Source organism: Schistocerca serialis, chromosome 7 (assembly GCF_023864345.2).
Source record: "Schistocerca serialis cubense isolate TAMUIC-IGC-003099 chromosome 7, iqSchSeri2.2, whole genome shotgun sequence".
NCBI lineage: Eukaryota > Metazoa > Arthropoda > Insecta > Orthoptera > Acrididae > Schistocerca > Schistocerca serialis.
In genome coordinates this window covers 385,519,687-385,538,375 of record NC_064644.1, presented here as the reverse complement: position 1 = coordinate 385,538,375, position 18,689 = coordinate 385,519,687, and the positions used below count along the sequence as shown (strand labels likewise).

Below are 18,689 nucleotides of genomic sequence, written 5' to 3'. Positions count from 1 at the left end.
CAGAGTGTCCTTAGAAGATTATTTCCCATACGAGATAATCTTCAACATGAAAGTTTCTAATGACTCCAATGAAATTCACGAAGATGTGGAGTCAGACGAAAAGTTACTGAACAGTGCTTGAACAGACAGCTAAGTTTTACATCTAATGGGCTCCTGTCGGAGGTTCGAGTCCTTCCTCGGGCATGGGTGTGTGTGTCGTCCTTAGCGTAATTTAGTTAAAATAGTAAGCCTAGGGAGGCCAACGGCCTTGCCGCAGTGATAACAGTGGTTCGCGTCAGATCACCAAAGTTAAGCACTGTCGGGCTGGGCTAGAACTTGGATGGGTGACCACCCGGTCTGCCGAGTGCTGTTGGCAGGCGGGGTGCACACAGCCCTTGTGCGGCAAACTGAGGAGCTACTTGAGTGAGAAGTAGCGGCTCCGATCTCGGAAACTGACATAGGGCCGGAAGAGCGGTGTGCTGACCGCATTCCCCTTCATATCCGCATCCAGTGACGCCGGTGAGGATGACACGGCGGCCAGTCGGTACCTTTGGGCCTTCATGGCCTGTGCGGGGGGAGTTTAGTTTAGTTTTAGTAAGCCTAGGGGCCGATGACCTCAGCAGTTTGGTCCAATAGAAACTTACCACAAATTTCCAGAATTATTTTCTTACATCTTATGGGTGGAGATGTCATTGTTTTATTAACCCCTCGTCTGAGTTCGGGATGCCTGGCGGTGCAGTGCTCCCTGTTCGACGTACGGCGCACGCAACCAAAGTTGGCAACGTTCGGGAAGTTCTACAACGTGTATTTAGAATTTTACAACATCTGCAAGGGTCCACTTGAAACTTTCACTTACCTTTTCGACGATACGTTGTTAACATTCATAATGATTGAGAAAAAAAAAATATTCTGAAGAGTTCGTCGCTTCACATGTGGGTATACTGAAACAACGATGGCGTATGCATAGGTGGGTACCAACCAACGTTGTTATTCCTACAAGGTATTAATAAAGGAAAGAAATTCTTGAAACATCTACAGGGTGTTCGAAAATTACCGTTACAAATTTCTTGAACTTGTAGAGACGAGCGAGTACGTCATATTTTGTATAAGAAGCCACTTCCAATACTTAACTCATTCACTTCTGTTAGAGGGACTGAATTAGGCGTGACGTAGCACAGCTATTATGTAACAGTTTCAACGGGAAAAATAAGGAAACATTGGAAACATAAAGACACATCAATGGTTCAAATGGCTCTGAGCACTATGGGACTTAACTTCTGAAGTCATCAGTCCCCTGGAACATAGAACTACTTAATCCTAAGTAACCTAAGGACATCACACCCACCCATGCCCGAGGCAGGATTCGAACCTGCGACCGTAGCGGTCGCTCGGCTCCAGACTGTAGCGCCTAGAACCGCACGGCCACTCCGGCCGGCGGCCGAGCGGTTCTAGGGCATGGGTGGGTGTGATGTCCTTAGGTTAGTTAGGTTTAGTTAGTTCTAAGTTCTAGGCGACTGATAACCTCAGATGTTCAGTCGGATAGTGCTCAGAGCCATTTTGAACAGCTCGGCCACTTCGGCCGGCTAACGACACATCCATTTGTCAATCAAGCACATTTGTTTGTGTTGACACTTAAACATCCTGCACGTACAGTGTGCTGTTTTTTTTTCTGGCTTTATGTAAACACGCAATGTTTACTGTTAATACGAACACATGTACTTAACTGACAAATGGCTGTTTCGTTATGTTTGCTTTCGAATTGTTGCATCATGCCTAATTCAGTTCCTCAAGCAGAAATTGATGAGTTGCACATCCGAATTGAAACCGTCGTCCGGACATGCGTTCCTATACAAAATATTATGTACTCACACCCATCTATAAGTCCTAGCAGCTTATATCGGGAATTTCCTCAAACCCTGTGTTTCCCAAACCGAGCCAGGTACCGTACTGGTTAGCGCAATGGGCTCGCATTCGGGGGGACAACGGTTCAAACCTGTGTCCGGTCATCCAGGTTTTGATTTTCCATGAATTTCCTGAATCACTTAAGGCAAATCATGGGATGGTTCCTTTCAAAGAGCACGCCTGATTTCCTTTTCAGTCGTTCCATGGTCCGAGCTTGTGTTCTGTCCCTATTGTGCATGCGTTCCCCCCTCCAGAAAAACGTTCATGAGACTGTAAAAATAAATCAGCTGCAATGCGCTTATTTACATAGTATACATTCCCGTTGCCAACAGCTACGAACTGTTGACAACTCACAATCGCAACAATCACTCGATTTGAGAAAAGTGTCCCCAAAATGTGTCAGATTATACGGCGCTGCAAGAGAGCGCCGCGAGACACGGGAATAATTACAGAGGTGGGAACAGATGGTTCGCAAGGATCAGCCCGATTAAGGGGTTAATAGTAGAAAACGACGACGGAGTGAGGAAAGCAGAGTGAGCGACATACCTTCTTTTGACTGAGCTCTCGTGTAAACCTGCAGGTGTTGAGGCGGGTGGAGGCGTGTACGGTTGGCTAGAGCGATGCGCGAGTGGCTCGATTTCAGTTAACGGGAAACAGGAAATCCTACGATTCCGAAAATACGTAGTCCCGTTCGCAGCGGAAATAAGGTTATTTTTCGCAACCAGGCTCGTTACTAGTGGCAGGTGCAACACATGGAGGGGCCAGATGGCCGGTGCGCACGCAACGCGGCGGCCGCGCTGACTCGATTTCCGGGACGGATGGTCCTATTACGGCTCTTATCGCTCATGTCCGCGGCCAGCCGGCCAGGGCGGGGTTCGCACCCGCCGTCTCGACGCGCGGAAACATAACACGCATAAGCCTGTGGCGTGCCTGCTCGTTCTGGGGTGCGTTTGCGTGTTTGGAAACACCTTGTTGCGTGACCGATTGGATGAGTGGGTGGTGCCACTTTAAAATAAAATGAAAAACAAGAACAGAACTATAACAAATTTGTACATAAAAGCCTGAATCTTAACTACTTTTAAACATAATTTCCAAGTATATTGAAGCAATTACCGTATCGTTTGACCAGCTTCTGAAATCCATCCTTAGTGAAATGTGACGCCTGACATTTTAATCAGTTGCCTACTGACTTTTTGACATCGTTATCTTCCTCAGAGCACTGACGATCAAGGGAAACGTGCCTAGCACTTTTCTCACATGACGTACTGCATGAAAGCTTTGGATCAAAGCAGTCAAGTAGATGCAGTATTTCTGATTTCGGAAAACATTTGAGCCAATACCACACGTACGCGTACTGTCAAAAGTTCGATCATGTGGTTTATCAACTGAAATTTGTGACTTGTTTGAGGACTGTTTGGTAGGGAGGACGCAGCATGTTGTCTCTGACAGAGAGTCATCATCAGATGCAGAAGTTTCTTCGGGTGTGCCAGGGGAATTTGCTTTGAGACGTTGCTTTTCATGCTGAATATTAATGTCTTTGCAGACAATATTAACAGTAACTGCAAACTTTCGCCGCGCGGGGTAGCCGTGCGGTCAGGGGTGTCTTGTCACTGTTGGTGCGGCTCCCCTCCGTCGGAGGTTCGAGTCCTCCCTCGGGCATGGGTGTATGTATTGTCCTTAGCGTAAGTTAGTTTAAGATTAAGTAGTGCGTAAGTCTAGAGACCGTTTACCTCAGCACTTTGGTCCCATAGTCCTTACAAAAAATTTCCATTTTTTTTCTCAAACTTTTTGCTGATAAAATTTATAGTTACATTTTTGGAGGCAGCTATCTTGCAATTTGTATAAAATCAGTGAAAAAACAGTCTAGATCGCGACGGTGCTTTACTAAAATGACCGGTTTTATACAATGGTGTTTTGTCTGAGAGAAACAGCATAAATATTCATTCAGATCGTGATAAGATTTCAACGTGATGCAGAGACTGGCAGTTTGCTCTAAATGTTCAGAAGCGTAAAATTTTGCATTTCACAAAACTAAAACGTAGTATTCTATGACCATAATATCAGCCAGTGCTGGAATCGGCCACTCATACAAATACCTGGGTGTAACACTTTATAGGGTTATGAAATAGAATGGAATGAGTACATAGGCTCAGTTGTGGGTAAAGCAGGTCGTAGACTTCGAATTATTAATAGAACACAGGGGAAGTACAATCAGTCTCAATGGAAATTGCTTTCACATCACTCGTGCGACCCCTTCTAGAATATTTACGAAGCGTGTGCGACTGCACCAAACAGGACCCACATGGGATTTGAACGTATACAGGAAAGCGTAGCACGAATGGTCACAGGTCTGTTTGACCCGTGGGAGAGTGCTACCGAGATGTTGAAGAAACTGAACTGGCGTACTCTTAAAGACAGGCGTAAAATGACCCGAAAAAGTCTGTTAACAAAGCTACAAGAACCGTCTTTAAATAACGACTCTAGGAATATACTACAACCACCTACGTATCAATCACATACGGATCGTGAGGACAAGATTAGAATAATTACAGCATGTGCAGAAGCATTCAAACAATCATTCTTAATACGCTCCATGCCGAAATGAAAAGGGAATAAACCCTAATAATCGGTACGATGCCATGCGCTTTGTGGTTGTTTGCAGAATATAGATACAGATGTGCTCTAGATCAGCAAGATCTTTATTTAAGAGCAAGAATGACTGATTGTCATTAGGTACTACGCCAGGACTAGCCGGAAGTTTATCACATTGTTCCCAACCATACGACACTGTGAGAACTTGAATGCAATGAGCCACATCGGGGCGGGCATTGTCGGGTAGCAAAACTGTCCCACTATTGAGCAAGCCACACCTTTTGTTTTGGTTTGCAATGCGCAGTTTCTTTAAAATTTCACAGCAACTGTCTGCATTGAGTACGCTACCCCAAGGGAAAAAATAGGCGAACCAGACCACGTCCCTATCTCAAAACACAGTACTCTTGATTTTTCGAGCTGTAGTTGCTTCCTGGAACTTCAGTTTCTTGCAGGATGTTGAATGCTTCCATTCCAAGTAATGTTGTTTCCGTGCTGGCGTAATGTGAGTGACTCAAGTGTGGTCACCATAGACAAATTATTCGTTTCAACACAGTACCCCCGGAGAAAGGTCGTTCATTTGGTTTTGTGCAAACCAGTGAGAATTTTTGGAACTCAGCATTCGCACAACTTCCTATACTGTAAGTATGTCACAATTTCAAACAGAACAACTTTATGTATACAGAATGAAGTGGCGAGTGAAAATTTGTACCAAGACTGCGCATCGAAACTGGGTCTCTAGTTTACTGGGCTGGTGCGTTAGCCACTAAACCCCTCGACAAAGCGGTTCACACAGCTGCACTGACTACCCTGGCATGCCTCCCTCCTCGGTTCCGTACTCTCACTGTCACCCCAGTCTACTTTAAATTGACCCCCCCCCCCTGCCTCCTCCTACACACGAACATAATAGCCGAGGCTCTCCATTTTCTGGAACACCCCCTCAGCATCGAACGTAAATGGGGAACTAGCTTGAAACCCAGGTGCAGATAGTTATACAAACGAAATGACAGTTTTCAGACATTAACATACATAAAATCATATCTGTTCCGGACCAGTAAAGTCTCTGAAAACTGTCACTTCATTCAAACAGAACACTTCTTGAATCGTGAGGAAAAGTACGAGGAAACGACGAGAACGAGTAGCGCCTCTCTTCTGAAATTTTGTATCGACTTTCTGCACCATGTCACCACTTCGTTTCTCGTCGTGCGCATTTGCGCGGCCGTCTTTAAATGCTCTACACCGTTTTCTAACCATTCCTGAGATGAAGCGTTTTCTCCAAATACTTCGCTAATCCGGCGGTGTATTTTGGTAGTCCGCAGCTCTTGGTCGTGCGGTAGCGTTCTCGCTTCCCGTGCCCGGGTTCCCGGGTTCGAATCCCGGCGGGGTCAGGGATTTTCTCTGCCTCGTGATGACTGGGTGTTGTGTGCTGTCCTTAGGTTAGTTAGGTTTAAGTAGTTCTAAGTTCTAGGGGACTGATGACCATATGTTAAGTCCCATAGTACTCACAAGGGAACCTCCCCATCGCACCCCCCTCAGATTTAGTTATAAGTTTGCACATTGGATAGGCCTTGAAAAACTAAGCACAGATCAATCGAGAAAACAGGAAGAAGTTGTGTGGAACTATGAAAAAACAAGCAAAATACACAAACTGAGTAGTCCATGTACCAGATATGCAACACAAGGTTGACTTGAGCTCAGGAGCGCCGTGGTCCCGTGGTTAGCGTGAGCAGCTGCGGGATAAGAGGTGCTCGGTTCAAATCTTCCCTCGGCTGAAAAATTGTCCTTCTTCATTTTCGCAAAGATATGATCTGTCCGTTCGTTCATTGACGTCTCTTTTCACTGTAATAATTTTAGTGTTTTGTGTTTTGCGACCGCAGCGCAAAACCGTGCGATTAGTCGACGAAAGTACGTGCCTCTCCAATGGGAACCGAAAACATTTGATCGCAAGGTCATAGGTCAACCGATTCCTCCACAGGAAAACACGTCTGATATATTCTATACGACACTGGTGACGGCATATGCGTCACATGACAGGAATATGTTGTCGACCCACCTAACTTGTAAACTTGGCGAATGGGTAAAAAAATTCTTCTACCTTGCCCGATTTAGGTTTTCTTGTGGATGTGATGATCACTCCCAAAAAAGTGATGAAAACACAAGCGTTTGTCACATAAACTGAAAATAAAAAGTTAAACTTTTTAACTGAGGGGAGGCTTGAACCAAGGACCTCTTAATCCGCAGCTGTTCACGCTAACCACGGGACCACGGCACTCCTGCTGGTGCTTTATCCATGTTGTTGCATATCTTGCGCATGGTCTACTCAGGTTGTATATTTTGCTTATTTTTTCATAGTTCCACACAACTTCTTCCTGTTTTCTCGATTGATCTGTGTTCAGTTTTTCAAGGCCTATCCACTAAGCCAACTTATAACTAAATCTGAGGGGGGTGCGATGGAGAGGTTCCCTTGTCAGAACCATTTGAATTTTGGCAGCTTTCACGTGTTATGTATTGAAGAAACAAACAACAGCGCGCCTTTCACAATCAGCAGCATTCCAAGTCATCTGAGCAATTTCAAACACGTATAAAAAAAGCTCATGAAAGTGAAAGTTACCGCAGCCAATACTGAAAGGACGTTGCCGAGTATGCGCAGTAGGCTGATCCCAAAGCTTCAGCGGCCATACTTCAAAAAGTTATTTACTTTAAAATTGCATATGGTACATTCACAATTCATGAGGGAAAATTTTATCTTTTTTGTCATAGCACTAAATTTCTTTCTAAATTCTTATATTACAAGAGTTATTCGTCATTAATTGCAAAATCTAATCGTTTTATGGTTTTCTTTCCTCTTCTAATTTCTGTTTTCTCTATAAAGTTGTTCCATAATTCACCTTAGCATTCAGTCTTTCCCTTTTTTTTCTCCCTTCCCTTTTACGTGTCAATTGTGAGATTCTTATTTCTTCGACAACTTAATATTGCATTATTGTTGCACATACGTCCTATCTATCATATAACTTTCGAAATAATTTTCAGTGTGATACCTGATGTAGTAAACCGATGAGGCTGTTTTTATGATAACTGTTTCCGCCTGATATTCACAGTTCGTAGATAATATTTCACAAATAATATGAAAACAAAATGAAGGTTGCCAGTGACGGTCACAAGATGTCATTGGTATTTAGTTTACCAAATTCCGTCTGAAGTCAATCTGCTTCATACTGTTTCCAGTATAATAGTTTCCACAACGAAACTTGGTCTCGAAAGCTGGCAGAATATCCAAAGAGATTCTGGTAGTGTGTGAAGTACGCTGGCGGTAAGACACAATCAATGGATTTCTTGAAAAGCTCTGTCAGTGAACAATTATCGCAGTCAGTAACACTATCATTTAATTTAGTTCCTGTTTTGAACTTTGTTACTAGGAAATGTAAATGCTCTGAAACTGTTATTGGTAACATCTTTGTACACAAATCTATGAAAAGAAGTCATATCAGAAAACCAATAGTAAATGTGCTACCTGATCAGTACATGCAGTATCTTCTATTAAATGTTAAAATTCTCAGATTAAAAAATCTATTAAATCTGAGTATGGGAGGGTAATAAATAAGTCAAAATTTGAGAAATTCAGGAAATTGCTCAAAGACATGACCTGGATAGATGTTTACTTCTGACTCAAATGGAAAATTCATTAATTCAATAATGAGGTTACCTCTACTTTTGAAAATTGTTTTCCCCTAAAGGTAACTCAAATCACACAGTAGGAAAAAATAAACCGTTGATTACAGAAGGAATAAACATATCATGTGGGACGAAAAGGAGACTATATCTACCATCCAGGAACAGCTGTGATGTTAGAATTGTAATGCATTACAAAGAATACAGCAAAATATTGAAGCAAGTGATCCAGGAATTAAAGTAGCTTTATTATGAGGAAAAGATAGTAACATCAGCTAACAAAATAAAAATTATGTGGATATCCCAATGAAGATAGAGACAAAGTGGGGCCAAAAAGTAAGAGCAACAAATAGCTCTAAACATAAATGAGACTTTGGTAACAAGAGGATGTAGTGCTGCAAACGTATTAAACAAGTACTTCATTTCTGTTACTGACAGCTTGGGGAGGTTCGGTGAACAGTGCAATGGACTATCTGAGCCAAATCTTTTAAAATAACTTCAGTAAAAGGGAAATGACACTCACGTCTCCCGGAGAAGTAGCATCCATCATAAAATCCTTAAAATATAAGTATTACAGTGAGTATGATAGCATATAATTGAAGTTAATCAAAGAGTGCTCATGCAAGTTGAGTTCTATCTTGATTTATTTGTGGAATCAATCTCTTATCAGTGGAACATTTACAGACTAGCTAATATGCTGAAGTTAAGCCTCTTTACAAGAAAGCAAAGAGATACCATCAAACTATTGACCAATTTCACTTTTGACGGCTTTCTCAAAAATGTTTGAGAAGACTGTGTTCAAGAGTCTCCTTAAGCATATACTGTCCAAGTCAATTTTGGATTTCTTAACGGTTCTGATATAGATAAAGCTGTTTAAACTTACAGTGAGAATGTACTTAATTCATTAGATAACAAATTATAAGCCACTGGCATTTTCTGTGATCTGTCAAAAGCCTTTGACTGTGTGTACCACAGCATTCTCTTAAGTAAATTTAAATATTATAGTGTCACCGGCAGTGTCATTGCGAAATACCTGTCCAGTATGCAGTCAGTCTTCATCTGATTGGGAATTAATTATATGTGGTATTCCTCAAGGTTCGATCTTGGGTCCATTGCTTTTTCTTGTGTCCATTAATGACCTCTCATTTGTTACATTTCCAGATGCTAAGTTTGTTTTGTTTGCAGATGATACAAACATTGTAATAATTAGCAAGTCAAGTATAGATTTATAAATAGCTGCTAATCAAATTTTCACTGACATTAATAAATGGTTTAAAGCTAATTCACTGTCATTAAACTTTGAGAAGACCCACTATAAGCAGTTCAGAACCTGTATTATATTTCCTTCGAGCATGTGTATAAAATATTAAGACATGCGGATCGAAGAGGTTGACACTGTTAAATTTCTGGGACTATAACTCGATAATAAATTCAGTTGGGAAGGGGATACCACAGAATTGCTTAAGCGCCCAAACAAGTCTGTATTTGCAGTGCGAATGCTGTCAGATGTAGGAGATTTAAATATAATAAAATTGCATACTTTGTCTACTTTCATTCTATTATGTCACATGGGATCATATTCTGGGGAAACTCATCAAACCGGGCAAAAGTTTTTAGGGTGCAGATGTGAGTGATAAGAATTTTCATAATACATAGTGTCAATACTAGGAAGAAGAACAATCTACATAAAGTCCTAAATTCACTTACCTTGGTCCAAAAAGGGGTCCAATATTCAGGAAGAAACATTTCCAATGAATTGCCAACAATCATTAAACACTTGGTTTCAGATAAGGCTCGGTTTAAACAGAGTTTTAAAAGACTTTTTGATAGGCAACTACTTATACTCTATAGATGAATATATTGAAAGAAGCTGTTAAGCCAGCGTAAGTAAAAATGTCTGTTAAATTTCAATTTTGACAGTACTTGGTCACATCAGTCAGGATTAAGTATTTGGTGTATGATAAATTTATTAATAGTGCATATCAATCTTTCATTCTGACAGCGTGTTAATTCTGTAAATATTAGCTGTTCTAGTTTACCGCATTGTATTCACCCATTTCGACTAACTCCTGACAAATGATCAGGGTAGTAAGTATTATAATCAAATGTCTTATGTTTTTATGTTATACTTTCTAACATGTACCACAAACATTCTTTGGGCCTATGGAACAAAACCCCAATCTAATCTAATCTCTGCGTGATAGCAATGGAGATGCTATCGAGAGTGCTGCCAAAGTAGAGTTACTAAACACAGCCTTCCGAAATTCCTTCACCGAAGAGGACGAAGTAAATATTCTAGAATTCGAATCAAGCACAGCTGACAGCATGAGTAACGTACAAGTAGATATCCTCGGAGTAGTGAGGCGACTTAAAGCAATAAAAGGAAGTCTTCTGGTACAGATCGTATACCAATTAGGTTCCTTTCAGAGTATGGTGATGCAATAGCTACATACTTAACAATCATATACAACCGTTGGCTCGACGGAAGATCCGAAAACTGCACAGGTCACACCAATATTCAAAATGGTAGTAAGAGTAATCCACTAAATTAAAGGCCCATGTCATTAACGTCGATCTGAAGCGGGATTTTGGAACATATATTGTGTTCGAACATTATGAATTACCTCAAAGGAAACGGTTTATCGACACACAGTCAACACGGATTTAGGAAACATCGTTCTTGTGAAACGCAACTAGGTCTTTACTCACACGAAGTGTTGAGTGCTATTGACAAGGGATTTGAAACTGATTTACTGTTTCTGGACTTCGGGAAGGCTTTTGACACTGTACCACCAAAGCGGCTTGTAGTGATATTGCGTGCTTTTGGAATATCGTCTCACTTATGGGACTGGATTCGTGATTTCCTGTCAGAGAGGTCACAGTTCTTAGTGACGCGGAATGTCATCGAGCAAAACAGAAGTGATTTCTGGCGTTCCTCAAGATAGTGTTACAGGCCCTTTGCTGTTCCTCATCTATATAAACGATTTAGGAGACAACTCGAGCAGCCGTCTTAGGCTGATTGCATATGACGATGCCGTTTACTGACTAGTAAAGTCATCAGAAGATCAAATCCAATTGCAAAACGATTTAGATAAGATAACTTTGCGAAATTCGGCAATTGACCTTAATTAGCGAAAAGTGTGATGTCATCGCTAAAAGGAATCCGTTAAACTTCGGTTATACGATAAACCAGTCAAATCTAAAGGCCGCAAATTCGACTAAACACCTAGGAATTACAAACAACTTAAATTCGATGGAACATACAGAAAATGCTGTCGGGAAGGCTAACCAAAGACAGCGTTTCATCGGCTGGACAATTTACAAAAATGTAACAGATCTACTAAGGAGACTACCTACACTACACTTGTCTGTCCTCTTTTAGAATACTACTGTGGATTGTGGGATCCTTACCAGATAGGATTGACGGAGTATGTCGAAAAAGCTCAAAGAATGGCAGCACGTTTTTTTTATTATCGCGAAATAGGGAAGAGAGTGTCAATGAGATGATACAGGATTTGGGGTGGACATCATTAAAACAAAAGGTGTTTTTCGTTGCGGCGGAATCTTCTCACAAAATTTCAATCACCTACTTCTCCTCCGAATGCGAAAATATTTTGTTGACTCTGATCTGCATAGGGAGAAACGAACACCACAATAAAATAAGGGAAATCAGAGCTCACATGGAAAGAATAAGTGTCCGTTCTTTCCGAGCGCTATTCGAGACTGGAATAATAGAGAACTGTGAAGGTGGTTCGATGAACCCTCTGCCAGGCACATAAATGTGACTTGTAGGATATCCACGTATATATAGGTTGTCAATGTTTCTTGGTATGAATTTCTTATCTTGCTTGGAGGAAACACCTTTATTAATTAAGTTCCGTGAGTCAATTCTTTGTGGAAAGAAACAATATTTCCTTTGTTTGTCGCCTCATGTGCTAACCTCACTTCGTTCACTTGTTGTAAGAGTTTAGGGTCTGACAAAACTAGTCGAACTTGTGTTCATAATTAGATACCTAAGGGTAGACGACAAAACTAGTCCAACGTGTCGTCTATCTGAAGTATTCAAACGCGAACACGGTGAAGAAGGAGTACGTGTATGAACTGTACTTCACTTGAGCAAGTCGAACTCTTGATGATAATCTCCCAGGTTGCTTCTTCTTTTGCAAGCTTCTCAAAATAGGTTCTGATAGAAGGTTTATATTTGATGTTCTCTTTAAATAAATTTTAACAGAAGATTTACCTTCTCTGATTTCGCTACACTGTCAAATTCACAGCTGACAGAAACGTTCATATATAATTACGATGATCTGATAATTTACATTGCAAGCTTAAAATAGCGTACCTTCTAGCATACATAACAAAGAAGTGAGGCGTCTGATCGAGAAATGAAGGACCATACAAAATCTCCACATCCAAGCTGGAGTTATTATCCTGATTTTTGTTTACACACTTTTAAGAGTGGTTAGTAACATTGCAAAAAATAGTACAGTAGGAACTAAACAGGCAGTGAATAAAGCTTCCTGTCATCATTGGTACTCATTAATAAGAATATAAATACCTTTGTTGTGTTGCCAATGGTGTGCTTAAATTGACTAGAGCGTGTTTTCCAATCCGTTCGTCATACAGGTCTTTTGCAATTTTGTGTTTTTCTGCGAATAAGTTACGTAAGTTTTCTTGTTCAGCTCCAGGAATAACAAATTATAAGAGGAATACTTTCCGTTTCGGGTAGATCTGATTAAAACTAGAAAGCGTTCGAGTGTCTCTTTCTCCTAAGACATCGTATGTGTTAGTAAGTTTCAAAAGTTAATATAATTTATAGTATAACAACTGCACAATACGTTACTCTCGTCATTTGGGTTGTCGTTGGAAATAAAATATCTGTTTCAGCGTTATTAGCGATCAGAGGCTTGGCTACATACAATACACTGAAGAGCAAAAGAAACTAGTACACGTGCCTAATATCGCGTAGGGCCCCCGCGTGCACGCAGAAGTGTGGCAACACGACATGCTATGAACTCGTCTAATGTCTAAAGTAGTGCTGGAGCGAGTTGGCACCATGGATCCTACAGGGCTCACAAATCCGTAAGAGTATAATAATGTTCATGTCTGAGGACTTTGGTGCCCAGCGGAAGTGTTTACACTCAAAATAGTGTTCTTGTAGCTACTCTGTAGAAATTCAGGACGTGTGAGGTGTCGCATTGCCATGGTGAAATTGCCCAACTCCATCGGAATGAATCATGGGCATGAATGGATGCAGGTGACGAGACAGGAGGCTTACGTATGTGTCACCTGTCAGAGTCATTCTAGACGTATCAGAGGTTCCATATCATTCCAATTGTACACGCCCCACATCAGTTCAGAGCCACGATCAGTTTGAACAATCCCCTGCTGACATGCAGGGTCCATGAATTAATGAGATTGTCTCCATACCCGTACACACGTCATCCGCTCGATACAATTTGAAACGAGACTCGTCCGACCAGGCACCATGTTTCTAGTCAACAACAGTCCAGTGTCGGTGTTGACGGGTCCAGGCAACGCGTAAAGCTTTGTGTCGTGCAGTCATCAAGGGTACACGAGTGGGCCTTCGGATCCGAAAGCCCATATCGATTATGTTTCGTTGATGGTGCAGCATTGAAATCTGCAGCAATTTGCTTAAGGATTGCTATTCTGTCACATTGAACGACTCTTTTCAGTCGTCGTTGGTCCCGTTCTTGCAGGATCTTTTTCTCGCTGCAGCGATGTCCGAGATTTGATATTTTATCGGATCCCTGACATTCGGGGTATAGTCGTGAAATGATCGTACGGGAAAATCCCCACTTAATCGCTACCTGGGAGAGGCTGTGTCCCATCGTTCGGGTGCTGACTATAACATTTTCAAACTCAGTTAAATCTTGATAACCTGCAATTGTAGCAGCAGTAACCGGTAACAACTGCTCCAGAGACTTGTCTTATATATACGTTGCCGACCGCAGCGCCGTTTTCTGCCCGTTTAGATATCTCCGTGTTTGAATACGGATGGCTATACCAGTTTCTTTGACGCTTCAGTGTATATACTTTGTCTGTCTTACAATTTATGTTTTCTGGGTTATAATGTGTTTGCAAATCCGGTTGTAAGCCTACGTTGATGAAAATTATTTATAGTGAGTAAGCTCTTATTTAAATGAAATTATATTTCTTGAACGTAGACTTTGTGCTATGCCTGCCAATGTCGTCTACCGAAATGTTGCATGATGAGATTACGTGTCAAGATGTTTATCCACTCGAAATCGTACAGTTGGACTAAAACCTATGATTAATTTTTTGATACCATGTCTATAATGTTACAATGTGCTGAGAGAGAGAGAGAGAGAGAGAGAGAGAGAGAGATGAAGAGTTATGGCGGGCCGGGAGGGGGGGGGGGGAGGGGGAGGCAGGAAGCTCTACGCTATCAAATATAGTCCAGGGAAGAGTGTAATAAGTAAGCAGAAACGAAAGTATGAAACACAGAGAACATATTCGTAAAGTTGTCAGTGAACTGGACACCGTTTCATTCAGTGTTTTGTAAAGAATGACTGTCACTTTGGAAAATGATAGGCTTATAAAGGAATCAAAATAGTTTAACTCCACTTGTACTCCACTATGAATCCTGGTCCGGCATCCCGTTTGAATCTGCGGGAAAGTTACAAAACAGCAGACACTGCGATAAGGCAGGAGAGTTACTCGTTGATATAAGGCGGTGGAAGCGGGATTTCAGTCGTGACTGGATAGCAAGAACACTGTCCGTGAAAAGGAAGGTTCCCATTTGGTATTTCGGTGGGCACACACCGTTAATCAGCCAGAAAACTTTAATGGTTATTTCTCTCTTCCCGTACGATTAACTATTTGAATAAAGTGAACTTCGAACTCAGGAAGATGCTGCGTAGAAATGCCTGCACGTAATCGGATTAAATTATGAACATCAAGATATGATGTTTGGTACAAGCAATACAGTGCTTTAGATGCGCGCATTACCTTGAATTCGAGAAATTTATTCTAATTATTGGCTCCAAACAAGAGTATGAGTAAAACTTCCTGACAGATTAAAACTGTGTGCCGAGTCTCGGTCCGGCACACAGTTATAATCTGCCAGGAAGTTTCATATCAGCGCACACTCCGCTGCAGAGTAAAAATCTCATTCAAGAGTATGAGTGTCTTTCTCATTGTGATGGAGAATTTTCTTCGCACAGATATAGAAAAAAAATTGTACCCGCTGCGTTTTCCATCTGTCGAAATAATTTCGTACAATTGGAAATTTTTGAGATATCTGTTCTCACAAGCCACAGATGTTTTCGTCTAGAGACGCTTTGATAAGAATTGAAACCTTTGTAGTACTTGACAAACAGAGTAGCACTGGTAATAGTTGATCAATCTGCTGATCGAGTTGGCAAAGTGGCTGAAGGAGTTTGTTTCAGAATTGGAGTTGGCGGGGTACACACGTTCTTTCTGACGTCTTGAAACGGTCTACCCTACGTTCTTTGAATCTCTTGAGAAAAATATCTGGAGGCTTCCTTTGATAAGAATATGGTCAGTACCCTTCCTCGCCCTACACGAACTGAGGTAGTGTAACGCCACTGCGAACAAAATGTTAGATTCTAACCCTCCTCTTCTTTCCTTTTTCATCGATCCATAAACTTAGTAAAATTTCTACCGGCAATGCGTTTTATTCCTAAGATTTCATACGTCAATGGTGTTATCATGAATGTGATGCGGCTCTTTATGAAACTACTCGTATAACTCACCGTGAATTACAGGCCGTGGACAAAAATGTGCAAATACTAAAATCACAAAACATAACCATGTAAAATGCGGTGTAGGAAATCCGTTGCCATTCAAAACAGCTTCAAGTCGTCTCGGAATGGTTAAATATGAGTCCTGTGTGGTTTTCTAGCGAAACTTATGCCATTCTTAGAGCGAAATAGTGGCTAGGTGTAGGTGGAGAGCGATCAGGCACCTTCCTCTCCAAAGTAGACCACAAAGGCTTAGTAATGTTAAGATCCGGTGACTGATGGTCATGGCAGATGCAACAATGATGGCAATCCTCGTGCTCACAAAACCATTGCTGGAGAATGCATTCCTGTCGACTTGAAACACTGCATCACCACTGGGGTGCAAACGTTGTACCGTGGGCTGGACCAGATCAGCCAAAATGGTCATGTAATTCTTGACAGTAATGCGTCCTTGTAGAGCAACCAATGGGGCCATCGAATACAACGGTATGGCTGTCCCAATCATCACCGAATTCCCGCCATGGATCACTCCTGGGAGGTAAACTGTGACAGAAGTTGGAAACAGCGTGCAACTAGATTCATCCTACCAAATGACTTTCTTCGACTGTTCCATAGTTCAGATTTTACGGCTTTGTCGCCATGTTTTCATGCTACGGGCATTTGGGTAACTGGCTTGTTGATTTGGAACTCCAGCTCAGCCTGCAGATACCTGCCTATGGAGCTCCCTTCTTATTGTTTTGGTCTGACAGGTTTTTCCAGTACGACTTTCAGGTTCTGCAACGATAGTTGAAACTGCCGTCCTCAATTTTCGTCAGATGCTTCCTCATTGAATTGTCCGCCAGTATTATTCAACACACACTTTGTCTGGGTTGTGACTAGGCGAATGATGTTTTTCCACTTTCCCTATATGCGGTATAAATCTTCGATAGGGTGACTCTTAAAACGCCGTACACTTCGGCTCCCCTGGTTACAGAAGCACTATCATACGAGCACCAGCTACTTGCCGAAGCTGGACTTCACTTGGTTTCGACGTAATGCTCTCAGCTTCATGCATCAGTTACCACCACGAGTTACATGCAACGTATTAGGGAATACACAACAATGGTACCTGCAAATTAGCATCTGCCATTCTCTTCAGTCATGCATTTCTCTCGGTGTTTCTATATTTTTGTCGAATCTCTGAAATTTTTTGTGTATTTGAACATGGAAACACGCGACTGACACTATGTTGTGCATAACAAAAATTGAAGTGAACACCTTACTGTAAGGGTGATACGGTCCAGTAACAAATAAGCTGCAGATGAATAGATGTTTCATAGAACCTGCTTTAAAAAAATTGCTCTGGCCATCATTAATTGACAGAGCTTGTACCGATTGATGGGAAATGATCTGTGACATGTAGGACTAGTAAATCCGACTTTTCAGGAGCGTATCTGTTATCGACATTCCGACATGATAATATCTAACTACAGATTAACGAAATTCGCCTCTGCACTAAACTTGCCACGTCATCTGCAGATATGTGCTAACTCAGAGTCATGTTATTATTTCTTTCTGCAATGTTCAAAGACAAATTAATAGTTCCTTTGTTTTGAATATTACTTCCGAGTACGTTCTTGACTGTTTTATGTGGAGTAGTTCTGAAAATGATTTTGCAACTTTCTGTTCACCAATAGTATAGTTTTGCATTAAAACGTATGGTTCTTCGATAAAACCATCCCTAAGGTTTTTTAAGTCCTACTGCTCTTAGGACACTAAGTGTAAGTGTTAGACGTAAGGCTTATTACTCAACTGACAAGTGAAAATCATTCATTGTATAGCTACGTCTAAAATAAATTTAACTTAGGTCTAGTACGTTCACTGGTGTACATGAATTACAGATAACTTGTCCAGTCCCAATCAGTTTTCACCAATCTGCAATGGTGATAGATGTTAGCGGAACAGTCTAACAAGCTAACCTCGAAGAACAGACATAATGTCATACAGTATTTACATGGGTGTAATGCAGAGTAATTTTAACCAACAGGTGTTGATGACTCTCCCCATAATATAATAACAGAGTCTTTGAAAGCTACTGCGAGAATAATCTTATTCTTAACATCTAAACATTGCTTGTATCACGTTTCTTCACAGCAGTGGCAACATATTTTAACCCTTGGATCCATGGTGTCGAAAACACACATGAATGCATATGCAGAGCCTCCAAGGCCCTGCCCTAATTTAAAATTTTCCTCTTTTCATATAATCATTCTTTGGAGTTAAATTTATTTCTGTCGTAATTTATTGTCACATTGACAGATTCCTAAGATACAGTAACAGGATCTGGTTTGCTTGATTAACATTTTATTAATTTTTTTTAAAAAAACTTTAAGAGTGAATTTTTATTAGTTACATCCATTTATATACAACATATAAAAATAATTTTATTAATTCACTTATAAGTTGCAGTTTACGTTTCATAACATTCATTACAACAAATTTCTTCAATTAAAACATACTCATTATTCACAATATTATGTATATAGGCAATATTTTGACAAAAAGTTATTATTCATTGGTCACATAAAAATGCATTTTTCTTAGTTTTCAACATGTGACAAACAAGAAGCACAAAGAACGCCACTATGTTCCTTACGATTGTTGGTTTTGCATTTAATTCATGTCACAGCACTTTACCTGAGTTTATTATATGGACAATAATTGTACCTTCTTCTTTTTCCTGAAACAGGTAGATGGTTCGGCAATACGACACCTTTTTGAACACCACATCTTTGCATGGCATCAACGATTTTCTTTGGAAGG

At 40.9% G+C, this 18,689-nt stretch overlaps 1 pseudogene; it reads left to right on the top strand.

Moving 5' to 3' along the window:
• The first annotated feature begins 237 nt into the window (after positions 1-237).
• Positions 238-355, top strand: LOC126413550 (5S ribosomal RNA; annotated as a pseudogene).
• Positions 356-18,689: the final 18,334 nt, after the last annotated feature.